Genomic DNA, 6,999 nt, shown 5'->3' with positions numbered 1-6,999 from the left:
ACTGAAAAGAGGGACACCCCCCGCCCAAATCCCTAGTGTGCTAAGTCACTGGTCTTCAAATATTTTTTCCTGTGTTGGGAAGAGAGTAAAATCAGAATGCAGGATTTCACTGTAATCTCCACACCAGATGGTGAGGTTCCGAATAGTCTTTTTAAGGTGAGTGTGTGACCTACTGTACAGCCGAGGGGCTCCGGCATCACGTGATAGAATGAATAATACGTCTGATAGAGCTTTGACTAGACAACTGACCTGGTTACCATCTGCAGCCACGAGAAACAAAGTTGACATTTCTGGATCGCTCTCCCCAGAAGCATTGCCTGCTCACGGAGGGACTGACACACAGGGACAGACAGGAGGGAGCTAAAGCTGTGCTCCTGAAAGCACACTCAACTTGCAGAACTTGGGCTGTTTTTCTTCTTCCCCATCCCCCCACCTCCAGACAAACCACATCTTGACTCATATGGCTGAAAGAAAACTCTTCCAGTTATTTGATATTTGGGAAACCTCCAGGAGACCATAACTTTGTTTCAAGGAAGCCTCTCTCTCTCTCCCTTTGCTGGAAACGCTTGCGTGCGTGCGTACACACACACACACACACACACACACACACAGACACACATAGTCACCCGCTCACACACTCACTCACAGCTCTACACCATGGTGGTTCAGGCTGCAGTGACTCCGAATAGATCCCAAAGACTTTTACTGAAAATTCCTTATGGATCTTTGAGAAGACGCAGCGTGGAGAGGGTAAGCGATGTGGCGGGCTGTTTGTTTTCAACTTAGCAATTGCTCCAAAGAAAGGGAGATGTTTTACTTCCTTGTACTGTACATAGCATCCCTCTGCTATTCCGGTTTTCTGGAAAAATTTGAGTTCCCGGGACTGTAGAATACTAAGCAACATGTAATTTTTTTCTTAAGAGATAATGATGAGAATTTGAAATAGGATTTTTTGTCAGCTGCACATGTGGCGGTGGGGGGGGGTCATTAGAGATGAAAACGGAAAAGATTGGGTGAGGGCTGTCGGCTGTGATGGGTGTGGGAGATGTGAGTGCTTGTGGAGAAAACACTGGGCTGCAGGGACTGTGAAACCTGTTTCCTTCTCTTTAGTGAAACAGATCCATTAGTGCAGCAGGCTGCAAATTTCCTCCCTGGGTGACAGTGTCTTCAAAGGTGACGGTAACATTAAGGAGCTCTAATGCCTTGAAATTTAAATTGTACAGCCCCTCTGTTGTTTTATTGTTGTTGTTACTGTTGTTTCAAATACATTTATTATTATTATTATTACTATGGATTTTGGCTCAAAATTACTCTGTTAATTTTCTGAAAGCATGCGTATTTTACAGTAGCCCCGGGCAGAGAAGATCCTGTAAAACAATGCTAAGGATTTGCCTTTCTCTGGAGTGACTGATGCAGTTTGGGGAATGACTGTCATTAATGCAAAGCTGGCTGTTTTCAATACAGTGGGCTCATTTGTGTGGGAACAGTGCCTATACCCACGCGAGGGTGGAATCATTGGTAGGTCTCCGAAACCCCCAAAACCCCTGTCTGAATCATGGCAGGCCCCTCCGTGAGCTGTGGACGTCTACTTAGACATAGTAGGTTAAGGTGTAATTTGAGAACAACAAGGCCAGGAGCTCTCTTGATAGATAGAAACCTGCCCCATTTTATAAAGGGGAAGAGCGTTTGATTCAAGTGACTTTTTCTGGTTTGTATACTTACTCCTCAGTGGATTGTAAATTTAAGGGAAATATAATTAAAGCTTTAAAAATATGAAGGGCTGTCTAGACTTCTAGGCACGGTTGATTTCCTACTTTTGATGAGTTGTATTTTTTCTGCCATTTGAGTAATAATGAAAAAAAATGTCAATTCCTGCTCTGGTTGTGTGTAGGTATTTATTTTGAGACATCTTTCTTGTGCTCAACATCAGGGTCATCGCCTCATAAGTATTCAGTGCCTACTGAGTGCTCGCTTTTATACCAAGAACTTTAGAGCACAGGACCAGCAGTTACTGCGAAATTTACAAATTTCTCAGGTTAATGTTGAATGTGATTTTAGGCTCTGGGGAAAATGCTTTGACCTGTATGGTAACTAAGGTTATTTAATATGTTCTGTTCACAAATACTTGCTTGGAAACATGAATTGCTTCCACGGGAGTTGTATCATGTGAAAATACTAATGAGAGAGTTATCCTATGTACAGGCACAAAAAAAATTCATAGTAACCTGGTAACCTCTATTTACCCGTTATAATCTTCAGCTGGATGTTTAATAAATCAAGATGTATGCAATTTCCATTTATGTTTCATTGTTCACCAATTTTAGAAAAACTGAATATCTGAACACAGTGTCATATATAAAACAAGTCAGTCATTGCCTGTGTTGGCATATACTTATATTCCAAACACAAAGACCTGTTTTCTGCCCTCGGGGACACACCAGTGTTGCCCAGGCCTTAGGGGTCTGATCTGAAAGCTTCTGGACCTTTAAGAGAAGCACGCCCGCCATTGAAGCATCAGACGTGCTATTACCTTCCACTGTTAGATGGGAAGTGGTGGGGCTGGAACGCCAGGACGCTCCTCGCTGGGAGAGTGCCCTTGTGCTCCTGCGAGCCTCCCGTCCCACCTCCACCACAAGGCAGAGTGAGACTAATTAGACTAGATGATGCCATGTCAAACACAATGGGGTGTTTTATACTGTTGCTGATTTTATGACAATTTTCAGGAACAGAGTCATATGTTTCTATAACAGGAGGGCAGGAAAGGTGAGAAATGGCATCTGCTTTAAGGGCAGGCACTGGGGACCAGCTCTCTGTTCCGGGGACTCCCTGAATTCAAAGCAATGACAGCTTTTTCAGGTACATCAGCAGAGTAGAGGGTGGCAATTGTCGGAGTTGTCTCGTGATACCTACTGATGCCAAGGCCTCATGTTTCTATACTGCCTTTACACCGATGCACTTCTGTATCCATTGCCTCACTTTATCACCTTGAGTTGTTAAGGAGACACAGAGAACAGGGCTGTTACTTTTGACCTATTTGAACAGGGAAACCAAGGCACGGAGAGCTTTAATCTTCTGTCCAGGGACATTCAGTCAGTGGCAGAGCAGGACCTGCCCTTGAGCCCGTGTTCCATCACCTTCACTCTGTGAGGAGCTCTGACGTTGCAGCCTGGCCCTGAGAAATGGGTTACAGCCAAGCTGCCACCAGAACCTCCCGTGAAAGGCAACATGGAAGACTTGCCGAAGGCCGAGATGCTAACACCAGGAGAATAATGATTTCTAGGGTACTGACAGTCGTGTACCCTTGGGTGTCCAGGATGAAACCATTGTTTCTGTTTTCCAACTTTCTAGAAATAGGGTTGAAAGGAAAGAAATGCACCTTTTTAGCAATGCTACCTAGATATTTGTCAAATCCAGATAACAGAAACCCTTGCTCCGCTGGGGAGGCCAGGCTCAGTTCTTGTTCTTACATTTTCACAGACTTCCCTGAGCCCATCACTGTGCCAGGCAGGGCAGAAAAAATAAAAGTAATATAAGATGCTATGTTCGGTGAAATAGGAGAGATTAGGGTTACAGGTTTATTTAAATAAAACAATTTCACATCAATAGAATAGGTCTAGAGTTCAGCTATATAAGTAATGAAGACAACATAGGTGCTACAGGGAGCAGCCAGGGGGGGTGGAAGGGTTTGCAGCCACACTGTCCCTAACTGTTTACTGTGTGGCCTTGACAAACAACCCAGGCTTTCTCAGCTTGGGTTTCTTCATCTGCATAAATGAATATTTATTTTCATTTGTTAAAGAGTTTGAGATAATACTATGTAAGGACCTAACACAATACCTGACATACAGAAGGCAATTACTGATGATAGGCATAGTTTATTTTTTTAAGTCTGCCTATCTTTGAGCGAGAAACACTTGACTTGTATTTTTTTAAAAATATTTTTAAAATATATTTTATTGATTATGTTGTTAACAGTAGTCCCGGTGTTCTTTCCCTTTGCTCCCCTCTGCCCAGTACCACATGTCCCTCCAGAAATCCCACCCCACTTAGTTCATGTCCATGGGCTGTGCATATAAGTTCTTTGGCTAATCCCTTACCTATATTATTCTTAACTTCCCCTGTCTATTTTGTATCAACCAATTATGCTTCTTAATCCCTGCATCATTTCCCCATTTCTCCTCCTTCCCCTTCCCAGCTGATAACCCTCCAAATGATCCCCATACCTATGATTCTGTTCCTGTTCTGGTTTCCTTAGTTGGATTTTGTTTCTATTTTTTAGATTCAGTTGTTGATAGTTGTGAGTTTGTTGTCATTTTAGTGTTCATAGTTTTGATCTTCTTTGTCTTAAATAAGTCCCTTTGACATTTCATATAATAATGGCTTGGTGATGATGAGCTTCTTTAGCTTTACCTTGCCTGGGAAGCACTTTATCTGGCCTTCCATTTTAAATGATAGATTTGCTGGATAGAGTAATCTTGGTTGTAGGTCCTTGCTTTTCATCACCTTGAATACTTCTTGCCAGTCCCTTCGTGCCTGCAGAGTTTCTTTTGAGAAATCAGCTGACATTCTTGTAGTCACCCCTTTGTAGTTAACTCTCTGCTTTTCTCTTGCTGCTTATAAGATTCTCTGTTTATCTTGAAACTTTGGCATTTTAATGATGATGTGTCTTGGTGTGGTCCCCTTTGTATCCAGCTTGTTTGGGAGTCTCTGTACTTCCTGGACTTGTATGTCCATTTCCTTTGCCAAATTTAGGAAGCTTTCCTTCATTATTTTCTCATATAAGCTTTCGATTTCTTGCTCTTCCTCTTCTCCTTCTAACACCCCTATGATTTGAATATTGGCACCTTGAAAGTTTTCCCAGGGGTTCCTAAGCCTCTCTTCATATTTTTCAATTCTTGTTTCCTCATTCAGTACAGGTTGACTGATTTTTTCTACCTTATGTTCCAAATCATTAATTTGAACCCTGGTTTCAAAGGGAACTTCATCATTGGTTTTGTGTGGATTTTCCTTCGTGTCATTTAGCATAGACTTCACTTCTTCCCTTATGCATTTGCCATACTCGATCATATCTGTCAAGCCTGTGAGCATCTTTATCACTAGTGTTTTGAACTCTGAATCTATTAGGTTGGCTATCTCCTTATTCATTAGGTTGGCTATCTCCTCATTGCTTAGTTCTCCCACTGGAGTCTTGATCTGTTTCCTCTTTTGGGCCATACTTCTCTGTCTCCTCATCATGACAGGTTCCTGTGGGTTTTTTACCTCTGTCTCTTAGTTAGAGCTATCTCTCCTTTTATGTTGTAAGGGATGGAGCCTTAGTTGTTCATCAGTAGAGGGCAACTTGTTTCACCATGTTGTGGCACTGTCTGTGGGGTAAGGGTCTGAGAGGGAACAATGCCTCTTGCTCAGCACTCACCCCTTTTCCAGGCACCTCTTCCACTTTTGTATGGGACTTGCACTACTCTAGCTGTTGCCCTGGCTGTCCTTCCCAGAGTGGGTAGGTCTGCAGATGATCTAGTACTGTGGGGCTCTTTAAACAAGTGGACTCTGCTGAGAGACTGGCAGTTTCTTTCTCTACCCCAACTCCCACTGGCCTACACAGTCAGAAGCAATGAGGCTTTATTTTCCCTGGCGCTGGGACTGTGAGCTGCACAGTCTGGTCTTGTGCTGGGAGTGCTTCCCAGGTGTCCCTCCGACTGTTTAAAATGTGTAACTGAGCTTTCTGTTGGCTTGCCACTGCCGCTGCTGCTGTCACCACCGCACCACGTCCTCTCCACCCCAGCTCCACCTCTCCTACCTGTCTGGATGAGTATTTCTTCTTTATATCTTTGTTTGTTGGACTTCCATGCAGCTTGATTTTCTGGAACTTCTGTTTGTCTCTAGTTTTGAGGTAGTTGTATTCATTCTTAGCTGTGGAGGGAGATGCAGTGTGTCTGTGTAGGCCTCCATCTTGGCTGGAAGTCCTGTGTTTCAATTTTTAGCAGTTGCCAGTCTTGGTCTCCCTCAGTCAGTGCTCTATGTTGCAGTCAATGTGATCTTTCTAAAACAGCACTTTTCAACTGGTGTGCCGCACGAGGCACACTGGTGTGCAGCAAAAAATTTTAAACATGCAATACCTGGCTATTAAGTCAGGTGCACTGACCCCTTTTTCCTTTGATTGTCAAATTTAAAAGATGACAGCAGCCAACACAACAGCCACCCTGTGTAAATGAATCAAACTTATACCTATTTTATGTCAGATTGGCAAAAATATATTTTTTGGCATGTGCAGATTTTTAGTAATTAATCTATATGTGCCATGATATGAAAAAAGGTTGAAAATCACCCTTCTAAAACATAAGCTTAAGTGTGTCACTTTATCTACTTAAAACCCTCAGTGGTTTCCTGCCTTAAGGTAAGGACATACAAATATAATTACAAGGCCCTTCATAATCAAGATCCTGCTGCCCTCTCCAGGCTTATCTCTCCCCATGCCTTACCTTGGGTATGTAATACCCCAACCATACTGAATATGTGTGAAGCTCCTCCAAACTACCATGTTCTCCCTAGCCTCGGGGCCTTTGCACATGTTCCTATTTGATTGACACACTCTGTCTCCATCCTCCACCTTTCTAACTTCCTATTCACACCCTTCAGTCTAAATGCAATATCCTATGGGAAGCCTTTCAAGGTACACCATCCCCTCCTCAAGTCTGAAAACATGCTCTTCCTTCTGGCTCCCATAGCACTCTGCATTTCCCTTAGAAGAGCACAAATCACACTGCATTGAATTCTCCTCTCTCCATTCTACTTCCATCACATCAGCCCTCCTCATGATGACAAGCTCCTTGAGGGCAGGGAGCACGTCTTGGACCTGGTTCATAATAGGAGTTTTATATATATTCACTAGAGGAGAAAATGAAATCTGAGAGTTCTTATAAACTTCTCTCAGTTAGAAAATTTGGGAAGAGGATCAGAATTAAGATATTAACAGGAGCAGCCTCTCTTCTTATGTTAAGTTAC

The sequence above is a fragment of the Furipterus horrens genome, unplaced genomic scaffold (assembly GCF_987537825.1).
Source record: "Furipterus horrens unplaced genomic scaffold, mFurHor1.1.pri manual_scaffold_2, whole genome shotgun sequence".
Taxonomy (NCBI): domain Eukaryota; kingdom Metazoa; phylum Chordata; class Mammalia; order Chiroptera; family Furipteridae; genus Furipterus; species Furipterus horrens.
Note: the sequence above shows the minus strand (reverse complement) of the source record.